Consider the following 25,337-nt stretch of genomic DNA (forward strand, 5'->3'; position numbering starts at 1 on the left):
TGTGTGTGTGTGTGTGTGTGTGTGGATGGCAGATGCAAACAGATCATGTTGAGGTGTTGATGATTGTGAGTGTGATAGCAGGTGTTCCTGAGTGTTGTGCGACTGTGTTTGTGTGGTCTGAACCCAGCACGGGCCTTAAAAACTGCACCACAACTTGGCCCAATAAAGGAGGCAGTGGGTTACCGTGGTAACATGCCAAAATCGAGAAGGGAGGAAGCAACGGAGTGAGAGCGAGACGGAGAGAGAGGAGCACAGAAAAAAATAAATGAAAAAATAAGAATCAGAGGAGAGACCGAGCGGCAACCTGAGCACGGAGAAATGAAGCCAACACAAAGCTGCAGTTCCTCTGACGGCCACCGGAGGCTCCACCAGTCAGTAATGCTGGAACAAACATGTTTACAGCCTGGTATGAAAAACTGTTTACCCCTCTGGCACATCAGTTGAAGTAATGCAAAACTCTGAGTTTCAGGCCGTCTGTGTGCAGAGGGCGGGGCATTCTTTCTTTATTTTTTACAGTATTTCCGAACCCTCATTACTTTCTAAGTGCAGGAGATTTCTATGTGAAGTTTCCTGGGCTGCAAAACACATTTAAGCAACAAAACCTATTTAACAACTGCATCAAGTCGCTCAATCTGGTTTTTGTTCAGCTGGATTTGTTCCAGAGTCAGTCCAATCAGAGTGAATATGGGGGCGCCTTGGGGCGGGGCTACTTTGTTTCTCTTTCCTCGCTCATTATGTTCAGTTTTAATACACAGGATATCTGTGTTTGCCACTAGGGGGCGTCTCTCCCTCCATTAAACATCTGAAATATATAGAAGCAGCAGTGACTGAGGCCACAGGTGATCTACCTTTGCCACACGCTGTCGCAGCTGTGCTGCGCTCTGCAGACGACTGTTCGGCAGGAAAACTCGCAGCTCGTTTAATTTAACGAGGCCGCAGCGTCGCCACGGCGGGGAGGTGGCAGAAACAGTTAACCCCGGCTCAGCTTTACGGCAGCGCTCAATCAAATGAGATCAAATGAGACGCCCGGCAGTGCAACGAGGAAGCGGTGCCAGACTTCCTGTCCGGTAGAGGTTCTCCTGAGCTTAATGTAACACAAACGATGGCGTGACTTGGACCACAGAGCCAATCAGCTGTGCCAGGCTGTACGTGACTACTGAACCCCACAGTTAAGGCCGTTAGCATCCACGCACGAGCACAAGCCAATGACAAGGAACAGGAAGAGGAGACATGAAGGAGGCAATCATCGATCGCTGAAACCCGCCTGCACACGTAAACGCGCTTCATCAGGGTTTGCAGCTTAACAGTGAGCAGTCCTTGGTTTGTTTCAGTGTGTGTGTGTGTGTGTGTGTGTGTGTGTGTGTGTGTGTGTGTGTGTGTGTGTGTGTGTGTGTGTGTGTGTTTGCATTATTTTAGTGCCGTGCTCAGGTTTGCATTAACCACACTGAATCCTCATCTTCAGCCTGAAGGTAAAGCCTGAGTTTGGAGGACGCACAGCAGCTAAAGAGCAGCCAGCCTTCACTACAGGCTGCACTCAGCAGTTTTTCTGCCGCGTGGATCGATGCACTAAAAAAAGCCTTACTCATATAGAAACAAGTTTGTTTTGCAGGGTTCACAGTGTGAAAGCGCTGCTGTAAAGACCTCAGAATCAGCCAGAGTGCCAGCCGCAGTGATGGCGCCCGCAGGTTTGTGAAGCTTTTATTTTAGCATTTTATCCGCTGCCATGTTGGACGAGAGGGTGGAGCAACAAGCTCCTCCATCCATCTCTTTTCTGACACCGAGACGCTCGGGCCTCGAGCTCTTCTGGCGGGACACAGAGGCGTTCCCGAGTCAGGTGACAGTTATGATCTCCTCTGGCGTGTCGGGGTCTCCTCCCCGCAGGACGTGGTTGACCGCCATCGCCCGGGAGGCGTCCTAGTCAGATCCCCGAATCACCTCAGCCAACTCCTTCCAGTGTGGAGGAGTGGAGGAGGGGTACTCCGAGCTCCTCCCCCCTCGCTCTGAGGCCGAGCCCGGCACCTGCTGCTCGTGCAAAGTAACGGAGGAAATACTGCAGTTTCACTCAGCACTGGAGCGCAGCCTCAGCTGCACAGCAAGCTCAGTATTTGGCAGGAAATTGGATACGTGTGTACGAGCACAGAGCGGAGGTTAGGCCCATCGGAAACTTTGGCCCCAACTCTGCATCACGCCTCGCGTTTAGATCAGCAAAATGAGACTTTGGCTCGACGGCGTTTACGGCAGCCGGCTGGTCGCTCTGCACTCGCGGTGAAACGAGGAGCAGAGGACGAGCGTTCAGGTTCAGCGTACCTGATTTTAAGCGTTATTCGTTTCAGGAGTTTTGACCTTTAGAAACTTTCGTTCCTGCTTTCTGTGCAGCACAAAGTCTGACTCATGTTTAATATAATCATTATTTACTCACAGCCAGCCTGGTCACAGATTAACATCGAAACATTATGAAGCTCCTCTAAGAGGGAATCACCGGCAGCATTTTCCCCGCGATGAGCGCCTGTGTGTAGGTTGCTAAAGCTCTGCGAGTGAGTGGATGAGATCATCAGAGGACTGCAGCGCAGCAGGGAGACACACACACACTCAGAGACAACAACAGGTCTTTTCCACAGAGTCTGGATCCCCCTCAGGACTGACCTCATCCTCCATCCATCACCAACCTGATACGAAGCAGCTCTGCTCTGGGACCAGTGTGTGTGTGTGTGTGATCATCTCCACTCTTACTGTGTTTATTTGTGCTCTCCTGTACAAATGAATGGGCTGTTTGTGTAACGTGTGCATACATATATGGAAATAGAAGCAAAACAGAGTGCGGCGTGTTGGCCTGAGCTCTCTTACACAAGCTTCCTTATCATTTCCTGAAATCATCTTCGGGAACAGTTCTCCACGCTTTCCAGGAAAAAGGGAGCTGCTGTCAGTCGATGCCTTCCAGAAGGTTCTGGTGCGATGCTACTTTTCTCTGTGTTAATAATTCCAGACATTGTAAAAAGAGCTCCGACACCACCGACTGAAATTCAGCCTCAAATCCTGACGGAGCCTCCACCGTGTTTCCCAGATGACTCACACAGATGCTCCATCAGCCCCGTTTCCTCCGATTATCTGTCCTTCATCCCTCAGCCTTTTCTTCCCGTTTCCCTTCCCTACAAATGGCTTCTTGACAGCCGACCTTCTTCAGACACTGCTTTTGTCCTCCGATTTCTTTAAACTTTTAAGGACACTGAAATATGCCAACATTTCAGCTAACAGCTCTTCAGGAATCAGCCTGTTGGTGCAAAAACACTATTTTATGTCAAACTGTATTATCTTTGGTATTTGTCACAGATTGAACTAAAGAAATGAGAACAAATGATGTGTTTCTGTGACAGGCTGCTGCTAACAAAGTGCCTAAAGATACAATTCTTCTGTTGTGTAGACACAACACCGATTCATCCTTTTCATGCCTGAATGACTCAAATTGCAGAGCTAAGTGAAGGTGATCAGGTACAAAGACCAGAGGGAAAAAGCAGCCCAAGACCAAAGAAAATCTTTGAAAGACCTTCAGAAGGCCGGCTGTGCTGTCTGAGTGACGTGTATGATAATAAAGCACACTGCTCCTCTGCATGCAGCGTCCCAGGTCTCCTGGTGTCTAAGTAAACCGTCGCCCAGGTCATCTGCACGAATGAGCTTGAGCTTGTTGGACCGGAGCCTCCTCAGACTCTTTGCTCTCAAACTCAGTTTCTGAGACTCTGACTCGTGCACACCTACGAGGGCTCTACACCTGCCCGTGTGCACTAACCCTAACCCTTCCACGACACGTTCGGCCGTCCCTGCTCTGTTAATATAAAAGTGTCACCGGGATGAATTCCCCTACACGCTGCACTTCCTGCTGCTGTGGCGTAGCGACTCTCGGATTAATGCCCCGCCGCAGGACGCGGCCTCCGTCTGTTTTGCCGTCCGTACCTCTGTGCCGCCGAGCCGCCTAGCGTTCATCTGGATATTTTGCATATCTTAATTAGTGCTTACAAAACATGCAAATCAGCCGGTCGGCCCCAATTAATTAGCTTTGTGGGCTTTCTCCTGAAGTGGCGGTACTGAGGGGGCGTCTGTCTGTCTGTCTGTCGCTGTTTTTGTCCTAACCTGAATTTAATCAATCGGGTCAATTAAAGCGCAGATTCCTGTTTACAGTAACAGCAGAACAGATCTGAAGGTGCAGGGCTGCTTCCTGTGAAACAATGTCCTCTGATTCGTTTCACACGAGGTTCGTTTCAGCGCCACAGCTCCACTTGTTATTTGTTTTATTAAAACTGAATCACAGTAATTTCTGCAGTGCAAGAAAGATCAGCCGGCTGCAGCGGGAGAGAGGTCCAGGTGTGTGCGGCGAGCACGCCATCAGTGCATGCACAAAAGTAATGTTTGAATTCCACTTTGTCTGCACTCATTTAGCAACATGCCGAGGTCGACCGTACGGCCAGATCCATCCAGCACACAGGACGCGGCTGGATTACAGAGTGCAGCTGACGCTAGCAAGTTAGCATCCGCATGGTAACCCATCACAGACAGACAGGGGGCGCTGCAGCGCCAGCATGTGGTGTGTGGCACCATAACAACTTTTAACTGGCGTTAACATTAAACATCCTCTAGAATAAACTATGAATGATTTGTTTGTGGGGATAGGTTAATTGATTAATCTACATTGACCATAGGAGTGAATATGAGTGTGAATGGTTGTCTGTCCCTGTGTGTTGGCCCTGCGACAGACTGGCGACCTGTCCAGGGTGTACCCCGCCTCTCGCCCTATGACAGCTGGGATAGGCTCCAGCGCCCCCTGCGCCCCTGAAAAGGATAAGCGGATGGATGGATGGGTGATTTGTTTAACTGCTACCCACTTTTTTTGTGGTGCAAACTCTGACCCACCAAGCTGTAGACGACTCTGGGTACCAAACATCCTTTAGCAAAGACACAATTTGTCTTTGGAAGTATTAGCACAGGTGTGATTAAAGCCAGTGAGCTACAGAAAGTTTTCTCCACATGTGCAGTTCTGCGGAGCCTCTTTAAAGTTCAGCTCTGGTTCTGCAGCTCATGCAGGGTGGGAACAGAGACCGCAGCAGGCCGCAGACTGACGGGAGCTGCTCACATGCTCGGAGACCAGGAGTTACATCCAGTAACCGCCCCTTCCCTGTGGCTGCAGAGAGAACAGCACACCCCCACACTTAAACTGCATTTATCTGATGAGTGTCTTTTATACCTGTGTGCAGCCACGTCTGCATAAGCACATGAAAATAAAATGACTGAACATCAGTGACATCACTGCTGTCAGGCCTGCTTCAGTCTCAGCTTCCATCCAGCCTTCGTGATCCTGGTGTTCAGTACCTGCCCGGCACTGAGCAGCGAGCACACAGCCGGAGAGCCGCCGGTGCAGAAAGTGGAACATCTCGCAGCTAAAGATCCGGATATTTTTCCTCAGGAGTTGGTAGAGACCCAAACTGGGAACTCCTCGGCTCAACAACCATGGCCTGATGGCTTCTGGAGGTTACGGGCAACAGGAACAGGAAGCCAAGGCCCCAGCATCAATCCCTGCTGTAAAACAGCACCAAGTGGCCATTAGAGGAACTGCAGCTTCCTGCAAGTTTGGCTGCTTAAACTCGATCCTCGGAGTAACCGGCCGGTTTGCAGAGCAGAGTTTCAGGAAGCACAGAATAACTCTCAGCATGTTCAGGAATCCGAGGAGGATGTTTAATACACGGCCTTATTTTCACGGCGGTGAAACGTCGAGGAGCTCTGACAGGCGTTCTCTTCACCTTGAAATCTGCTCCACCAGTCTGACTGGTGCTTCATCGTGCCAGCAACTCCAGTTTGCTTTTAGAGGGAATTAACTCTGATATACAGCTCTCTGACTTCACCTTTTGTTTTACTTTACTCGGCTAAAAACATCAAATGTGGCAAAAATCTGAAGTTTTAAGGAAGTGAAGAAGAGCTGTGTTTGTTTTTGGCTTAATGACAGCATATTAGTGACACTGTGGGGATTTCCACACAACGACGGTGACACGAGACCTGCTGACAGACAGTAAGCTCAACGTTTCTCAGTGAAATCGGAGCGTTTGTGAACGCGGATTCAAACAGGACTTCATTTATTCGCTGCACTCCTTCCTGCTTTAGCTCTTCCTGAAACACGCCTCCAAAGACTGTCTTTCATCTTCATATCTGTCAAACACCGGGAAGCTCGTCGGAGGAATGCAAACGCCCCACAGCAGACTCAGTTCAGGTTTGTTTAACATGCCTAAAGAGATCTCAGCGATGCGGGCCCGTCACTGGTCTTCATGTTCTCCTGTGTGATGTCGTACAGCTGACAAGTTTGTCTTGAGATTCTGGTATGTCTTGATTTGATTACGTGGCTCCAGTTCTGACATCAGATCATTAGATAAAGCTTGCTGATGTGCTTTTCGCAGACTTTGAGTGTGGAGAAAAGTAGGCAGAGCTTTCACAGCTGCACTGCTCTCCAGGAGTTTTTTTGACGTAGTTTAGGCCGCACAGAATATTTATTTCTATTTCTATTCATTAGCTTTGTTTATGGACACTGATGGAAATATCCCAAAGCAGCCAGTGTTTTTTAACCTGGCATTACTTCAAATCCAGTCCCCTGTTGCTCTCCAGAACCCAACTTTAATATACACATGCTTTGTTTATGCACAACAATACACAAGGAGCTCAGGTTTGGGACATCTTTCAGGTCCAACATCGACCCCCAAACACTCCCAAGTGTCACAAATAAGCATGTTACAGCCTGCTATGAAAAACAGCTTTGGTGCGTACAGGTAAACCCACTCGCCCGTCACAACAGCTGGAAGGGGTTACATTTCTACACCTCTCACTTGTTTGGAGTTGGTGCCTTTTTAACAGAATTAATAGATTTTTAAAAACGTGGCTCGTTGTGGATTTTACTAAAAGAGCATCCAAGAAGTTTACAACATCCCCACACAGCGACCGGGAAACTCCCACTCCACCCTCCAGAACCTCGTCCCTGGACTCAGAGGTGCTAACTCCCACCCCAGCTGCCCCAGCTGGAGATCGTTGCTGGATGAAACCAAATGACAAACATCTGTGAAGAGCTGAGATCCTGAGAACACCGAGCCCTCCACCCTCAGCTTCACATCAATTCAATTTTATTTATATAGGTAAAGACCCTGCAGGAGAAACCCCAACAATCAAACGACCTGCTGTGAGCAAGCACTTGGCGACAGTGGGAAGAAAAAATGCCCTTTTAACGGAAAGACACCTCCAGGCTCAGGGAGGTGGGGGGTGAGGGGAGGACGACAAGACAAAGACACGCAGTGGACGAGAGCCGGAGGTTAATAATGACGAACGCAGAGGTGTAAACACACAATCAGGGTCAGCAGAGCCAACGCCCACGAGTCTTCCTTACTGCCCGATCGCTGGGACCAAACATCCACATCAGGGTCGATGCCCACAGACATCCCAGAATCCAAAAAACACATGCAGGAAAGTCCCACGCACCCCAGCTGGTCCAGCATCCAGAGCTGGTCCAGAGTTCCAGGACCAGGACAAAACCGCATCTCCTGAATCGGAGCTTCGCCTAACAGATGGACTCTCCTCTCAGCACGCTGAGGGTTTTTGTTTTTGGACAAACTGAACAATAATGAGTGTATCTTATTAGCTTCATGGGAAGCAGCCAGCTCAGCTCGCGACAGCCACCGTGACTACATCTGCGTCGTACATTATCTGTACCGCACCTGAACGCTGGATTCATCTAAATAAGAGAAATGATCACGAGCTGAATGTGTTCATGTTAAACAACAATGAGGGAAAAGCATCTGTGCTGCGGAGGCGTGCACGTCTCACCCTTTATAGGCCGTGTGCAGGAAAGCAGCAGCATCATTCATTTCCTTTAAGCGCTCTTTAAAGGCCTTTAACATCCACATTAATCTGTGCACCCTCCCCGGGCGAGCAGCGAGCGTGTACACTCTCGCAGTGAAAGCCGATACGTCACGCGCTCCTCGCCTCCTATTGGTGGGTGCGAACACACCCCCTTCATTTCACTTTCGCTGCTGTATCTCCATATTAACCTTCGTGTAAATGTGACACCTCCCTTTCTCCCCTCCCCTCCGCCTCGTCGGTAATCCGGCGGATTCATCCAGATGGATCGTGGTGTTAAAAAAAACACAAAAAGAGCGCCTGACAGTCTCGCTGCTCGTGGTTTTTGTGTGTTTTAGCTAATTAATGTCTCAAGATTAATGTGTGAAATGGTGTGAAAACATTACACATTCTGTATTTAAACAGCCACACTCTTTTGCCTCCTTCCAGCGCGTTCATTAATGTCATTTTTTGCAGCAGTGCGAGCCGCTCGGATGTGGGGAAACAAACTGTTAAAATGGTGACAAGTCGCCGGACTTGGAACCAGACTGCGGGGTCGGGTTAGTCTGCAGTCTGGAGGCTTTCGTCGGGTTTTTTCTGGTGAGGGGGAGAGGTATTCGGCTGGAGCCTGGCTCCTCCACTCATCTGCATCTTATTTGAATTTCCTGCTTGCATAATTCCTCGGTTAATGGGGAACTGCTCGGCACCGGCACAGCTGTTTTGCCTTTCCTGCCTGGCAAGACGCCGCTCGCTCAGTGAGGGGAGGAGGGAGGGACGGGAGAGGGGGTGAAGGGGGGGGGAGGAAAAAAATCTTCAAAAAGAAAAAATCTGCAAGTCATGTGGTGCAAAAATACAGTACAAACAACGTGTGATCCCCCGAGGACGGAGGAGGAGGAATGGAGTCAAACACCCACCCACTGCCTGCTTCACCCCCCCCCCTCGCATGTACATACACACACACACTTTGATAGCACCACACCCCCTTCGCCACAGCCACACTGAGCATGTGCAGTGATGGTGATGAGCCTCTCCTCTTCCTCTCCCACCTCCCCCTCCCGTCCGCCTCCTCACCCAATCCTCAGCTCTGCCATGCTGGTCCTATAATTGGTTAGTAACAGGCTTGGGCAGCACCACCGCGTTGCACCAGTCGGACTTCTACCAGCCGCATTAGCGTGTTTATGCATTCGCAGCCCTATTAGAGGCTGTTTGTTCGCTCATTAGCAAACCTGAGCTGGAGCTTGAACCTTGCCACAGCCGCGTTAATCGCCGAAAGAACGGCCGGCGTGCTGGAATCTGTGGCGGCGACCTGTGGAACAGTTTGTCCTGAGCCCACGAGTATTTAGATCAAGCTCCCACTGTGAGGCCGATGTACAGTTTGTGTGTTTTTGGTGGCCGCCTCAGAGGTTTTAGCCTGGAGAAAAGGAAAATCCCCAGCACGGTTACTCGACTAACACAGATTTAGTCAGAAATAAAATGCAAGGATTTCAGTTTAAAGTCGAACCCAGAGAAACGCTGCCAAACAAAAGCCTGATGCGTGGATTCGATTTATGTGATGTGTTTTTAAAGATGGGGCTTCGTGTCTGCGTTAGACACACACAGGCTGTGTTAAAGAGCTAACAAATTTCCTGCTGCACATTCTGCATTCGTGCATCCATCATGTTGACAGAGCGGTTTTCCTTCTTGTTTTTCGTGTTTGCCGTTTCCCAAAAAGATACTTTTTCTGTTTCAGCCCAAGAAGCATCACCATAAAATTACAACATGTTTCCATCCATCATCTTCCACTTATCCAGTCACACCAGCAGCAGGCTGAGCAGGGTATTCCAAACATCCTTTCTCCCTAGAAACACTTCCCAGCTCCTCCTGGGGAGGACATCTCCAGGCATTCCCAGGACAGATGAGATACATAATCTCACCACTGGGCTCTGGGTCTACCCCAGGGTCTCTTCCCAGTTGGGCGTGCCCAGAAAACCTACAAAGGGAAGCACCCGGGAGGCTTCCTGTGTGGCGGGAAAGCTTCTCCGAGCATCCGCCAGATATCCGAAGTCCTCGTCCGTCTTTGAGCCGAGCCATCCTCCAGAGGAAGCTCGTTCAGCCGCTCGCATTCGTGACCTCTACCCTGCATACCCACCACCGACGGGGGCATGCAGGGCAGGCTGACCCCCATCATCGCAGAATAAATGCTTATGTTAAACTTGTATTAAACCATAAACAGCCCAACCCTGCATCAGCACTGTGCAAAAGTCCTGAGTCACCCCTCATTTTTGATGTTTGGTGGAAAATTAGAAATGGGTGCTGTGATTTAAACATCAGAGACACAAACAGAGTTTGTGCACTTCTAACTTTAAAATGAGTATCTGATGTGAGCAGCTCTCTGTCAGCTCTGAGAGGATCTTCAGGAACATTTCTCCAGACTTCCTGAAGCTCTTCTTTGGATGTTTCTGCCTTTTGTTCTGCTCTCTGTCAGGATGCTGAGGCTCTGCGGAGGCCCATCCATGACTGATACACGTGGCTGCAGACTCCTCCCCCTGACGACCTCGTGCATGCTGACCGTGACTTGGACCCATCACTCAATCAGACCTGTTACTCTAGCCAGTGTTGGGTGGGCCAGATGTGGCCGCACTGTCACTGCACACCTGACATCTGGCCGTGAAAGGTGGACGTGCGGCTGTGACATGACATCCTGGTCACATTTCAATCATTTACTGGGTTTTTGGGGATGAACCTGTTAAAGTGACATTTTGATTTACACGTCAGAGTGTGCCGAGTACTGCTGCACTCGTTTTGAAGTGCAGGTTTTAGTGAACCGCTTGTTTGAAAAGTGAAATAATCTGGGGGTGTAGAGTTAAAAAGGAGTGTGCTTACTTATTTATCCCCCCTGTTGCTGCTCATCTGCGCTGCAGGCTATTATCCACGAGCTGCAGAGCACACCAAACACCAAACCACAGCTCTGTGGAAAGCAGACATCAGGTTCTCACGAGGAAGATGATATCTCAGGTTCTGGTGAATTTTCATAATTCTTCCTGGTTGAGCGCAGGCCGCTGGAAAGTGACCAAACAAGATCACACCGCGTACAGTAGGACGATGAGTCTGTGTTGCATGTTTGACAAATCTCTCTGTGATCTGCTTGAAAGCAACTAATAAACCAAACAAACCTTGTTTCAATCAAGAAACACTGGTGTAAGTCTCACAGAGAGGGAACCGAAAGCTCCTCACATCAGTGAAATCCTCCAATCAGGCTTTGGGGATTAGCCTCCAGCAGCCATGAACTGTAATAAATGATGGCTGAGCTGTTGGGAGGAACATCTTCAGACTTCAGATGACCACTTCGGGCTTCACGAGGATGCAGAGGAGCACACGTGACCTCTCCACTCAGAAATCACACACAAAAGAATGTTTTTCTAACCACATTTCCCCATAATAAAAAGGCGATCCGCCGATAGCCGTCTGTACATTTATGGGAATGCTGCAAAGAGGAAATGCTAACAGCTAATTCAGCGTGCCGAATTGGCCGATTTGGCAGTTTGCCCAAAGATAAACAAATACAGGCTTTAAAAGTCAGCTGGGTTTACACTGGAGTGATTTACAGGCCGGCTCTAAAGCTGACATTTGAAGCTGCTGTTATTACACATTACACCTCGCTCCTCTTCCAGCCGTTATTCTGGAGACGTGAATGAAAAGCTCGACGCTGACGGGTCTGCTCAACTTTTTATTGTTGCTGCACAATTAAAGCAGGATTCCTGCAGCCGTCCGCACACTTTAATACCGCACGTTGTGAGCGTGCGCCGGTAAGCCTTTTGCACACTTGCACAGACATAATATAATCAATGAAACCTTATTAGATGTTTTTACTGTGTGTGCGTTTCCAGATCAGTCACAGCTGTTGTGTCTGTTTTTATTACTTTCTCAGCAGGTGGGGAAGCCTCTTTTTTTCCTATTCGCTCTTTATTCAGCTCGTCGCCTCTTTGTCCCATCCTGTTATTAGCTCGGTCGAGCACCGGTCATCCGGACATATTGAGTCCTCAGCAACACGAGATTTCTGCTTTCCCCTCACCAATAACTCGAGGGGGATTTCACCGCCGTCCAGATCAGTAATGAAATCTGCGGCGTCTTTGTTATTCAGCTCCACTCATTGTTTTTGGTTTAAAGGCAGAAAGAGCAGATTGAATGTGAGGCGCTCCATCTATCACAGCGTTTGTTAATAATGCAGTAACATCCAAAAACACGGTGATCTGTACCTCCCTAATTAAAATCAGGCTTGCAGATGTTTTCCTGCCCCTAAAGTCCCCCGTTTGTTTTTAAGGTTTGACTTAAAATGCAAGACTTTGCTGGCTTCACTTGATAGTTGGCTGAATATCTGTGGAGGTTTTCTACATATACTTGGCCTCCAGATGTGCTCAGAGTTTTTGCAGATGTTTTCCCTGCCCCCTCAAAAATGTCCCATGTTGGGCTTCCTGTACATTTTTATGCCACTTAAAATGCACAAATTTGCCATTTTTCCTACTTTGAATTGATGCAAACACGGGCGCGTCCCGCCGTACTGACGCCGCCAGGTTCCTGCTGACGCATGAACGTGCTATAGCATGATATGAACATTAGTGCAGCGTGTTTACTTTACGACAGCAGCGACACACATGGCTGAAAGCTGCTGGCTCGGCTGTGGAGGAGTCGGCTCCAAAGGCGCGAGCGCCTTCGGTACAGATGGTTCTCCCGTTTATAAGAAAGAAAGTTCCCACAGTACCACGACAGCTTGTTCATGACCGCTTCAAGCACTTTAAATGAAGGCAGCTAGCTGGAAACCTGCAAAACTAATGTTTAGAGGGAAAAGCATTCACCCACACATCAACTTCAGACATCTGTCCTCTTAACTGTGGACTGCAGCCACAATAATGAGGACAAAATGAGTTTTTTTCCACTGGTGGACACGAATGAGCCGATAAAAGTGCAGCTTAGAAAAACTACTCATTCTGCTCAAACTCCATTTTTCATCCTTGGACTACAGAAGCTTTGCACGAGTCAAAGGTCTTCATCTTAAAGACAGCCAGTCCCAGTAACTTTAGCTCCTCCCCCTTTGAGAAAACATCTCTTGATTGGTTGATACCTAAAAACACAACGTTTGAACAACAATCATTCAAGTGGGCGGAGTTTTTTGCCTGAGATGACCATATTAGGGATATCCCCTCTCGATGACGTCGAGACTGAGTGTTTCGAACAATCTGAAGTCCAAGCTGCTGGCTAACAGACATTAGGACCATTTTAAACGCGCCCTGCGGTGCCTTGTGAGCAGCGACGTGCAACAGTTGTTGTCAGCACCTTAGCTCCTAAATACAGTTCTTGCAGGTTGTGCAACTTTTTTAACCTGGTGTGGTGAGTTGCAGCTGGGCTGAGTATGCAATTGCGGCAGATGGCCGCCCCTCCACGAGATTTTCCTTCCTACTGTCGCCGAGTGCCTGTAGGCAGTCGTCTGACTGTTGGGGCTTTTCTGTACTACAATACAAAACGGTGTGAGGGGGCTGTTGTTGGGATTTGGTGCCACAACAATTCAACTGAACTGAATTGGAATCATCTTGCATGTTAATGATTCAGTACAGAAGCTCAGAGACTCGCAGATTATACAGGAGATGAAAACATTAAACTTCATCCTCGCTATATATAAGAAACAGCAGAGCAGGTCCTGCTTACCATTAAAAAGCTGCTTCTGTTAACCACATCATCACACCTGCACTTGTTCCTCGGGTCTGTCATCTTACCCACTGAGGCTGTTTTGGTGCGAGTTACACATTTAGAGACACGGGCTGCTCTCTTTTGAATATAATGGATCTAAATGGCACTCGCCTTGATGGGGAGGTGCTCGAAGCACCAAAAGCGTGTTTGAAAACCTCAGCAGCAATCTCTCTCTCTCGCTCTAGAAATCATGATGCTGTGACCCAAAATAAATCCACAAACTTGTTGTGAGCAGTTTCATTTGGGAACCATTTTCTTTACAGAACCAGAGCCTCCGACCGACGCGTCTGATAGGTCGATATAATCTTTCTAAACATTAACAGAAGTTCTTTAACTGCTATAGTGTCTGTTTTCATGTATAACATCTATTTAAATCAGGGAAGGCTGTCCTGCCTTTGCAAACAGAGGAAACTGCTGACCTCTGACCTCCTCTCTTGTTGCTTCCTTGCTGCTTCTTCTCCCTTTGCAAACCTCTGAGTCTCTGCATTGTGACATTAAAAAAAGGAAAATCAGCCAAGGTCCCAGATGACACAGCCGACTGACCCGACTTATCTTTATCATCTTCCCCTGTAGGATGAAGCGCAGGCTAATAATAGCAGTGTGAAAACTTGGCCTATAGCCGTACGTTCGGCCTGGTTTCGATGTCGCGCTGCACACGACGCTGCACAAGCCTCACAGTAGCCTCGCTTCTTGCCTCCTATGCTTTAATATATCTTTGTTTATTACAGCGTGTGTGAGTGTGTGTGTGTGAGTGTGTGTGTGTGTGTGTCAGCTTTAATATGGCTGCACAGACGCTAACCGGAGCTAATACAGAACAATGTCCTGAGCTACAGGATAATTATCACACAATGATGTTAAAAATCAGGCAACACTCAACTCGGTGCTGTCGGTAAGGATCACAGTGATGGCACACACACACACACACACACACACACACACACACACACACACACACACACACACACACACACACAGTTTAACAGCATGAGTGCGCTCTGATAGGCTGGAGAGCAGCAGGGAGTGAGGATGGAAAAGCAACCAATGAGGGTCGAGGATAGGTGGTCAGCCTACAGTGGAGAGCCAATGGAAAGGCATCTGGGGCTCCCAGGAGGCGGGGCGTTTGAGCTCTGCCCTTCTTGTTTTGTGTTTTTGGCTCAAAGTGGGAGCCACATTCCTGCCGTTCCCCCTGCTCCATTCCTGGGCTGGTGGCAGGGTTCAATAGGTGAAGCAGAGAACTGTGGGAAACTCGGGAGGAGGAGCGGGGAGCGCCGTTAGCACGAACATGCATGTCTGCAAACCTCAGGAGGAGGCAGCCGAGCAGAAATCAATGCAGAGAAGAACAGACGACCAACATCAACCTTGGCAAAACTATTAAAGGACGATGAGAATGCGTTTCAGCTCTGCGAGGGCAAGAGGAAATACTCAGATTACAATCACAGGCTGCTCCGCAGGCCTGAGCTTTACTCATTAATGCAGCTGAAACTTCCGCCTTTATAAAAATCAAACAACTCCGACAAAATCTCACTTTTCCTCACGTCCAAACTTTCAGTATCCAGCTTTTTATCGGCCATTAAAAGAAGGTAGTCCTGCAAAAGTAAGAGAAACCTTCACCACCGGGGGCAGCGTTTATCCAGCGTGGTCTGAGACACCGTTATCAGAACTTTAGATATTTCGTTTTAACTCTACCCGTGTCCTGAACACGCTTTGCCTTTTCACAGCCCACCCAGCGACTTGGTTAAATAAAGGTCACCAACTGCTCAACAACAGGTTGCCAAAGACAACTGTTTACTCCTTCAGCGTTTGCCAGACGTGGCAGAAGGCTGTGGTTGCCCATAGTGTGAAGATGTTGACTTGACTGCTCAGCGAGTCGTAGTTAAACCGTGAGAAGCATGTGTAATTCCAGTTTGTGTTTTCCCAGCTTAACTGCAAGTAGTTAGCAAATGTTTGCAGACCAGTCAGTGACCTGCTAGCAACCAAAGCAATCACGACAAGGTTTTATGGTGCTGCACTCTCTGTATGACCAGCTTCCCCTAGCAACAGCCAGCAACCACTCACAAATCACACGAGGGATACGCATTTTTCCCTAGCGACAGGAGGTTGCTGACCGGTCTGCGGGTCTGTGCGACCGAGGTCCTAACGTCCACCCCCATTAAGATTTTTCACCAGCCTTAAAACTCAGACGAACATTTTAAACAGACCCTGAAACACCAAAGGTTTGAGACTTTGTTTGAAGTCTGCTAGTTTCCCCCTGCAGTCCTCACCTGATGCTCGCTGTGTGATTTTTGTCTGTGAAAAATGTTCTCAAAAGTCTCAGCAATCAAAAAACACCGTCACTCACTTTCACACAGCACAACTGCTCAGGTTAACTCTGACTCTAATACATTAATGGGATTTGTACGATAATAATCTTTCATAATGCATTTCATGTAGGTTCAATAAAGAAAATCAGCAGTATTTCTGATTCACGGTGGAAAGAATGTGTTCTCTAAGAAATATGAAAGGTATTCAGCTCGTATCATTAAAGAAAAACCTGAGAGGAACGAGAACATTCAGTCCCCGAATGCGGCTAAACGCTGCTATGTAACCATCGGACACATCGCAGAGCCTTAGATCCAGGACAGAGAGGTCAAAGGTTAAAGTCTGCCTTATTAAACGATCTTGGAAGAGCGAGAGAAATGGAAAGAAAATTGGAAACGGCGAGCTGAGGAGAGGAAGGATTTTATTTTTACTTCAGGATGGTGGAAAGGAGGAGGAGGAAACTGGAGACGGGTGGATGATTGAGGAGGAACAAGACGAGGACGCGAGGTACTTCTCGAACAGATGAGTTTTCAACCTCCGACACTCAGAGGAAAGTGACTGCGCTCTGGAGTGGGAAGGTCATTTCGGTTTGGAGGAGACAGGTGGCGGAGCGGCGAGCGCTGATGAAAGAAAAGTCAGGTTTAACAGGCCTTGGTCAGACCTTCACTTCCACTTCATCTTTATTTTCTGCACTAATTCAACACCCAGTTTGCAGTCTGATGGCAGGCTGTGAACGGCTAAGCGATCGCTTTGATTTGAACCCCTCCGGCTGATACCAACAGCCAGTTTGAGCTTATCGCACATATTTTGGGCAGATGAAAACACACCGGCCCGCACGTACCGGGAGGATGCAGCACGAGGCCGCTCGTCTCGTTCTTACACATGCCGATCACTGCACGTGTCGGGGTAACACTTTAAATGAGCACAACTTACCATTTTTCTGCAGCTAAATCATCGTTTTATCCACAAAGTGTCAGGAAAGGTTAAAGATTGCCAATTCTAGGGGACTGAGAGGAAATAAGTTTGGCTCTAAAAAAAACCCCTCAAATTATTAACTGATTATAAAAATTGCTGTTCTTTCGGTCCGTCGACTAGTTCACTTCATATTTTAGCGTTTAATATTTTTACTGATTAGCGTTCAAATAATTTTCTTGGTTAAATTAAATCAGAACGTAATGAAAATCCCACCAACAGTTTCCTTCAGTTTGATTTAAATTGTTTTTGTCCAAATTACAATTAGAAAGAAACGAGTCTCTTTTACATCCAAACACAATTTGTTCATGTTTTTCCAACGTTACCTGTAATGCACCAAAGAACAACAGTCACATGAAGGTCCTTTATACTGCACAGACCCAACGATAACAGGGAGAAACCCCCAACAATCAGATGACCTCTATGAGCAAGAACATGGTGACGGTGGGAAGGAAAAACTCCCTTTGAACAGGAAGAAAGCTCCAGCAGAGCCAGGCTCCTCTGGTGGCCGGATGGGGACGAGGGGACAAAGACACACCTGAGATTCAGAAACCAGGAAACATGTTTACCTTCAAGAATTTTAAGGCGGTCCAGCAGTTGGTTTGGTTTTTTGTTGGTTTTAGTGGATTCGGTTGTTATAATTCGGAGGCTAAAGGTAATACAATATAAACAACCCTTTTCTCTACAGTCTGAATGACACCTGAGGACGCCTCTTCACAAACTCCCTATAAAATTTGTATTTACAATTATGCATCAAACAAATGGCGCCCAACAGCAGAAGTTTTGCCCCTCAAGTCTTCGGCTTTCCACCAAAAACAACGTTTAAGGTAAAAACGAACCAGTTTGGGCTTCTTATCCAGAGTCCAGAGGGAACATCTCCAAAACCCCATCAAATATCGACAACCTTACTTTACACGAGCCAGAGAATAGCAGCCTTGAAACAACGAGTGAGCAAACAATAAGATTACTAAGCCCGGACTCTAAATAAATCCTGGAGCACAGCCTCCATTTTAAAATCACGCCAGCCTCCTCGGTGAATTATAACAGACTCTTCCGGGGACCTCCGGGGTGGAAGAGGTTAACCGAAGGTGTACTCGGTAATTTGGGTTTCGATGCAAATGAGAGACTTGCGCTGAGCAGGAAGTGATGTTCCTACCAGCCAAACTGGCTCGGTTTGATTACATCTGGTAGGTTTCTCTGCTCCGCTGGTGATTCTGGCAGTTTGGCAAGAAACCAGCCACTCAGGGGCCTGCACGCCGTTTGGAAAAAAAAAAAACATTTAAATGAAATTAATTTGGCTAGTAAAAGAGCAAGGAGTGGCTGATGGATTTGGAAAACCATCTGCTGCTGTGACCGGCGAAGAAAGACAGAAGTTCATTTCCTGTCGTGGTGATGAGTCAGGCGGAGAAATGGCAGGATGGTGCAAGCCCTGCACTGCCGCCCGAGCCTATAAATAGTCCCTGTGGTTTATGCCTTGTCTGCACGTCACCAAATCGTGGAATTTTCGACCACATTAAAAGCTGAAGTAGGAAACTGAGAACCAGAGTTTGACTTGCTCTGTGCCCAAGTTTATACCTCCCTGTGTGTCTGTATACAGACTGACAACAGCACACATGCCACAGCGAGGCCGGGAACAAAGGACAGCAAAGGTACAAAATGCCACTTTTGTTTGTGTTGGACGGGCTTTCTGTCCAAGTTTACATTTGGCTTCCTCTCCCATCTTCCCTGTGAGTTTTCCACTGTATATACACCGTCTAATGAAGCAGAATGGAGGAAAAGCAGCCTGTGAGGCAGAGACGCTTTCAAACGCGCCCCATTAGACTAAATTCAACAGTTCTTCAGACGCCGTTTGATGAATCTCGAGAAGACGGCACGCAAACCGCTAAAAATGTCTTTTTAAGCAATTACATTTGGGATGTTTGTCTTTAGACCCGTGCCGCCTGACAAAAGACGAGCCAGCCCTGCTCGCTCTTATTTTGAAGCCCCTTCGCTTCCTTTGACTGGCAGAAGTGACAGAGAGGTGCCGTGGAGTAAAACCTGAGCACTTTAATGGCTCTTTACTCAGAAACACACACTCGGGGCGTGCACGGGCTCGGTGTGAGATATTAATGTGAATGTTAGGTAGCAAACAGCGGGAGCTCGGCTCTCTGCACAAACCCAGAGACTGTCTGTTCAGATTTCTGTAACAGCCGCTCTGCAGACGGAGAAAGAGGTCACTATGACAAATACCTGCAGTACACTGACCTGCAAACAGCGCGACTCTGCAGGGTGGCAACCAGGAAGAAGAAAAAAGCTCTGTCCAGCTGCTTTCAAACACGGCAAAGCAGAAAGACTCGGCTACAGTTTAAAAAAGAAAAAGGACTTTACAGATTTTACAGTTCAGGACGGACGATTGATTTCGCCAGTAGACTTTCTGTTGTCAGGAGGATACCTGGTTACTCTGGTAACCTCTGATTACCCACCGGGTCAAGGGTCAGGCTATCAGGACAGCGTTGAAGTGTGGCACAAAAACACAAAGATTCATTAGGCTTGAATGTGGACACAGCTCACACAGTGCTAATACGGGTCTGTGGGCCATTCCACAGGATCCTGGAATACTGACGGTCATCAGATGAGCAGCGCTCGGTGCTCGGACAGGCGTGTGAACGTGCGTGCCTGCTGGTGTTGGTCAGAGGGGCCGATGGCGCGATATGGCAGCCTCGCCTCTGTCAGTCTGTCCCAGGGCAGCTGTGGCTACAGCTGTAGCTGCCTCCACCAGTGTGTGAATGTGAGAGTGAATGAATAGTGGCATTGTAAAGCGCTTTGGGTGCCTTGAAAAGCACTATATAAATCCAGTCCATTATTAAAACGATCAATAAAATCTTTAAATGAATTCTGAAGTTGACAGGAAGTCAGCGGAGCGAAGGTAAAACTGGAGTGAACGTGTTCACGTTTTCTCGTGTCAGATGCAGAGACGGTGACTGTGGTGAACCCACAATAATCCTGACCTTTCATAATAAGAGCGTGTCCTTCAAAGTCGTAAGATGGATCGTTTTGAGTTTTTACTGTTTATCAAAGGTAAAGAGCCGTCACCAATCACAGCCAATCACAGACCTTCAGCTGGTCGGCGCTGGTCAGGTTTTCTTTTCTTTTAATAAAGAACATTAATATTTAAGCAGTTCTGAGTCTTTAAGGCAGATTATTAAACATTAGGCGACACCAGTCAAAGGTTTGACCTTGTTGTGGTTTCTCTGGAAGCTTAAAGTGGAAACGGAAAACAGCTGCCTTCAGAGTAAAAGGTTTAAGCTTTAAGAAGAAACTCTTATTTTGAAGGTGAATGTTTCTTGTTTGTGCTTTTAAAACGATGATAAGAATTGTGTGCAGTAAATGTGCACACGTCCTCCTTCAGCACATCCAGCTCCTCTGAGGTCTTCCTCTTTCCCTCCTGCCTGGCAGCTCCATGTGTCCACTCTCCGTCCTCTCCACGTGTCCAAACCATCTCAGCCTCGCCTCTCTAACCATGACCCCAAAACTGAGGGGAGGCCTAAGATTGCTTTTTGAAACTAAAGGAGCATTTAGCCCCAGAAACGACGCCAACAGGCAGAAACAAGCCGGCAGTTTAAAGCACTTCTGCGGTGGCTTCACCTTTGAGGCTCACGTAGAGTCTGAAAAGGCCCGAGTACGAGAATCAGAACCCGTTTTCTGACACGATTCAGTCGATTGAAGCTCAGCTAAAGCTTCGCTTGCAAAGGTTCAGTACGCATTCACATCTGGAGCTCCGGCACAAAAGAATCACTCACGCTTTAAGGAGCAGCCCTGGTACCATTCACAAGCCTCGCTCACAAACGCCAATTTAAGCCAAGAAAAATGAAAATTTGAGTATTATGGCACTGAACCCGCTGAAGGCCACAGTCATCTGGTGTAAGCAGCTCCAGTCATTTGAGAGTTCAGGACTTTGCTCAAGGGAAGTCGAGGAATGAAAACCTGCAGTTAATAGTGATCTGAATTGGTTCTAATTTCAGACTCATTTCAGCTCAACATCTCGGCCGCTGAAAGGAAACTCTGGCCTCGTTCGCTCTCTCACACTCGCACACACACTCTACATTCTTCATTTGTATGTTTCCACACGTGCGGGGCATACCAGGACCTGTTTGCTTTACTTCCTGAAGCTTTTCAGCGCGCACGTCCCCTGCCTGTTTCTGTAGATTTGTCCTCTCAGCGGCCGTCCGATCCCGCTCGCATTCGATCCATTTCTGTTGACGGACGGATCTTATCGGGGATCCTGCAGCTCAGGTGTACTCTCATCGATCGCGGCATCGTTTTTCGACTTTGAATCCCCTGATATTATTTTCATCTTCGCAACAACTTTCCTTCCAAAAATGTAGACGGGACAGTTTGCTGAGTGGAGGAACGTCTTCATCGCTGCGTCTGAAATGGATTCTTTCATATGAGACGAATAAGCCTCCGTCGGGGAGTATCGCATTGAGCGCGTTTCGGTGCGATGGCGGCCTCGGCAGCGGGGTTTGTTGAGAGTTAAGAGTGAGTAATGTCTATTCTGAAGACTCTCCTGATGCTGGGGTACATCAGAGGGCAAAAGTAAAGTAGCTCTACCAATCAGGTTTTAAAAGACAGTGCAGGCTGGATGGATGCATCACCAGCTCTTAAGAGTCGGCGCACATCATCATGGAGCAATCATCGCTTTTTCCCTACTGCTTCTACTGAGAGTCGTTTTCAGGACCGCTGGCTGCTTAAACACGGAGACTATTTCAAAACATATTTGTTGGAAAGAAAAACTATCCAGAGAAAAAGATTTTCACTCCAAGAACATAAAAAACCTTCAACTGCTTTAACAACACTTCTTTATTTTGTTTTATACCGTCCTTCCAGCTTCTCATTATCAGGGTCGCAGGGGGGTGGAGCCTATCACAGTCTAACACAGACCATCATTCACACCTACAGCCAATTAAACCAACATGCGCGTCTCTGGTCTGTGGGAGGGGCTTCAAATACCCCACTCTGGGCCTGAGCCTGGAGTCGCAATAAGCAATTTTTTTAACCTGCTTTTTTAAATCTAAAGAGAATGGCGCCAGCAGAGCCGCGGCGGTTCACACCGTCACACCTCCGGGCTGAGATACGGGCCACGTCATGCATCAATATCCACTCACATCGTTCAGCAGCTCCTCGCTATGACTGCAGCCTTTCCATCGGGAAACTTTACGATTCCCCAAAATGCTTTCACTACGAGCCATTTAAGCAGAAATATTATAGAAATTTTACAAGTAGCGTCCACCTCGACTCTGGTAATACAGACATTATGTCCCACTCCTCCCATTTGCAAACCCACCTGAGCTGCTCTGATTGGTCGGTTGTAGCTCAGAGCAGTTTTCCCTTTGCTGTAATGCTGGAAGTTCGGGGCTCCCGATTTGCAGATTTTCTCAATAAAAGTCTTCAAAGGAGAGCTTTGGTCTCACAGTGCTGCAGCTGTAAACCATTTCCCGTTTACACCGAATCCCACAGGATCCAGATTCCTGATTCCTGAGGAGCAAATTCAGTCGGTGCAAACGTCTCCAAAACTGGAACTTTCTTTTTATCGAGTTCATCCTGCAGGACGGCGTGTAAAAGAAACAGCTGTGCCACTCGAGTGAAATGTTTCTGCTGTTATTTAATGGGATAAGAGGGGCTGAGTTATGATATGTAAATAATAATCTTATTACGCTGAGAGCTTCCACATTAAACACCAACACAAAGCAGGCTGAGCTCTGCTGTCTTACCAACTTCAAACAAAAAGGGCTGAATTAATCTAAGAGGCGCAGACCTATCCTCACCAGATTTACTCCTGTTATCAATATTATCACCATTATTATCATCGTCTAGGATTCATTTCTAATTCCCAGCAATTTAGGCCAAAACTCGTCTGGGAAATAAAAGGGGGGAGCAGCATGTTGGGTGCCAGTTGGCCTCCTCCAAACTGGCAGCAAAGACGCAACAAAATGCAAATAAATCAAAAGAACACCACAGCTGAACGAGGAACACGTCCCACAGGTAATCAGCCCAGCCAACATTCACTTTCTCTTCTTTTACTTGTTTACCAGGTAATAAAAAGACAAACATTAGGAGGATAATAGTCATAATGCTGCTAATTTATTGTGATATTTTATGGACAAAATGCTTTTTGGATTTATTACAATTAATAATAAAGGAGCTCTGAATAATTAGTGGGGATTAATTCAATAATTACAGAGATTATTTGATTATCTGAAGATGGGACGGAGCTTTGTTTAAAGGGGAAACATCCCGAGTTCTGTCTTTGTTCTGCAGATCTTTGGGTGTCCAACGCTTCTGCAAGTTTTTCATTATTTATTAAAAAACAAACAACAGCCGAACACGGTTTTAGCTGCTGGAGTTTTGGGAAAACATGTTACTTCTTCTTCTGCGATCATGACGCGATGCCGGAAGCTTTCGTCCCTGCAATCACTGGGAAATAATGTTAGACCAGAGTTTGATCCTCTTGGCCCGACGACGTTTCACAAGCCTGTAGAAGACCTGGTGATTAATTCCTCTTTACTCCGCCCGCAACGCGTGTCCGAGGAACCGGCAGCTCCAGAAGCACCGCAGACCAGCTTTGCTCTCCATTCATGTGAGATCTTCATTTTCCAACCCTGCCTAAACAACACGCAGCTGCAGAGGTTAACGGTTCGATTCCCGGTCCCACCTCTGCAGACAATGAACGGAATATTTTAAGTAATGCACTATTTTTATGTTCCCCATCCCCAAACACCAGTGAGCGGCCACGTTCTGTCCAGCTTGCACATGTTTAAACAGGAACAACAGTCTGCAGAGCGGCAGTCGTCTGCAGGCACATACGAACTCGCTGATGTTCAGGACCGAGACCCGGCCTGGACGGCACCTGGACCCGCCTCCCTGCATGCAGAGCTACGAGCTCCACGTTCCACCTCAGAGGCGTGCAGACCACTGACGAGGAACCGGTTAATGTTCAGCCCTCCACACCAAGGTGTTCAACTTTAACTGCTTTAACTTTAAACATTATAACCACATGGGAAAGAGGCCGACCCGGGGCCGACACTCAGTGACCTGAAGGTCGACGCTTTGGTTAATAATCCTCCTTTTACTCTGCTCGAGCTAAACGAGTGTGTTGAAAAGCAACACAGATCCTGATACTGAGCTTCAGGCTACGTCCACACTCATGTTTGAAAACACATCGCTTTCTCCCATCCACGCTGAGACGCCGTTTTCACTCATGGAAAACGCAGCGTTTTGAAAACGCTCTCACAAACGCATAGATTTGGAAACAGTGCTTTCGTGTGGCAGTGTGGACGGCGAAAACAGTTTCTAAAACGATGACGCATGTTTGTCATAATCATGTGACCAATTAAACTAAGATAGCGGATCTTGATCTGCTTTGAATGTTTAAAAGAGAAATAAAGACGGGGGGGGGGGGCGACAAAGCTGGTGGAGAGCGATGAAGCACAGTCTGAAGCTCAAACTGGGCGATGAAGGAGGTGCACCCCGCCCCAGCATGGTCAGAGTCCATACCTGATAAAGCGGCGTGCCCGCTGTAAGCGTACGTGTCCGAGCATCATCAGCTCTCAGTTTGAGTGAACGCGTCTGAGCAGAGACGCTCGCTCGCCGCCGGCCTGCTGCAGCAGAGTTTTTCACTTTGTTGCAGCAGCGCGAGGCTCAGCTGAGGAGTTGCTGTCAAACAGAAGCAGAGACAAAGAGCAGAAAACGGGCCGAGGCCGACTCGCACAAACGGCCTCGCGCCTGGAAAGTTGCTGGCCGCGACTGCCGAGCAGCTGGGAAGATCAGGAAACGCTGGAAACCGTCGCCGCAGCGCAGAAATTCAAAAACAAAGAAAAGCACTGCTGAAGTTCTGCCGAGCAGGGCAGCGCCTCGCTGCGGCACGAGCCCGCGGCCCCCAGGTGCGAGCGCGGGGAAACATATGAATATCAATGAGGCCGGTGATGGAAAAGGGGAAACTGTGCTCAGCGAGCTTTTTCTGGATAAATGTTTGAAACAAGGTTCAAATTAACGATGCAGAGGCAGGGAGGAGGGGAGGGGGGGCCTTCAACAAATCACAGCTCTGGGCTGGGGGGTGGGGTGTGGGGGGAGCTAATCTAAGACGTTTTTTTGTCTGATGAGCCCATCAGTGCTGCTGGTCACTCATGTGTTGAGTAATTGAGAAACGCACACACACTGCAGGCTTTAATGAGAAAATAAGCATTCTTTTCTCCCTTCATGAATAAAAATGACTTCTTGGAGGTTTAAGAAGGAAGAAAGGAGCAAATCTAAATAATATAAGCAGCGGTAACAAACGCACGGCGTCTGTTTTTGAAGTGTTTTCGCTCTAAAAAATGAGATAGCCGAAAACAAAAGTGACACCTACTTTCACCAGATGATTGATGGCATAAAACAGAAACAAATTTGGCGACTTCTTTAAAAAGGCTGTTCAGTAAATTATGTCAAAATGACAAAATGACACACTCGCGCACACT

The 25,337-nt window shown here is 47.8% G+C and overlaps 1 protein-coding gene across 3 annotated transcripts in view; it reads right to left on the reverse strand.

Annotated features, from left to right (window-relative positions):
* The window catches only part of LOC146682361 (zinc fingers and homeoboxes protein 2-like), a 130,999-nt gene that overhangs the window by 93,979 nt on the left and 11,683 nt on the right, over positions 1-25,337 (reverse strand). The window lies entirely within an intron of this gene.

The sequence above is a fragment of the Copadichromis virginalis genome, linkage group LG22, assembly GCF_057382275.1.
Source record: "Copadichromis virginalis isolate Kocher_CV1m ecotype Utaka linkage group LG22, C_Virginalis_male_GT1.1, whole genome shotgun sequence".
Classification (NCBI taxonomy): domain Eukaryota; kingdom Metazoa; phylum Chordata; class Actinopteri; order Cichliformes; family Cichlidae; genus Copadichromis; species Copadichromis virginalis.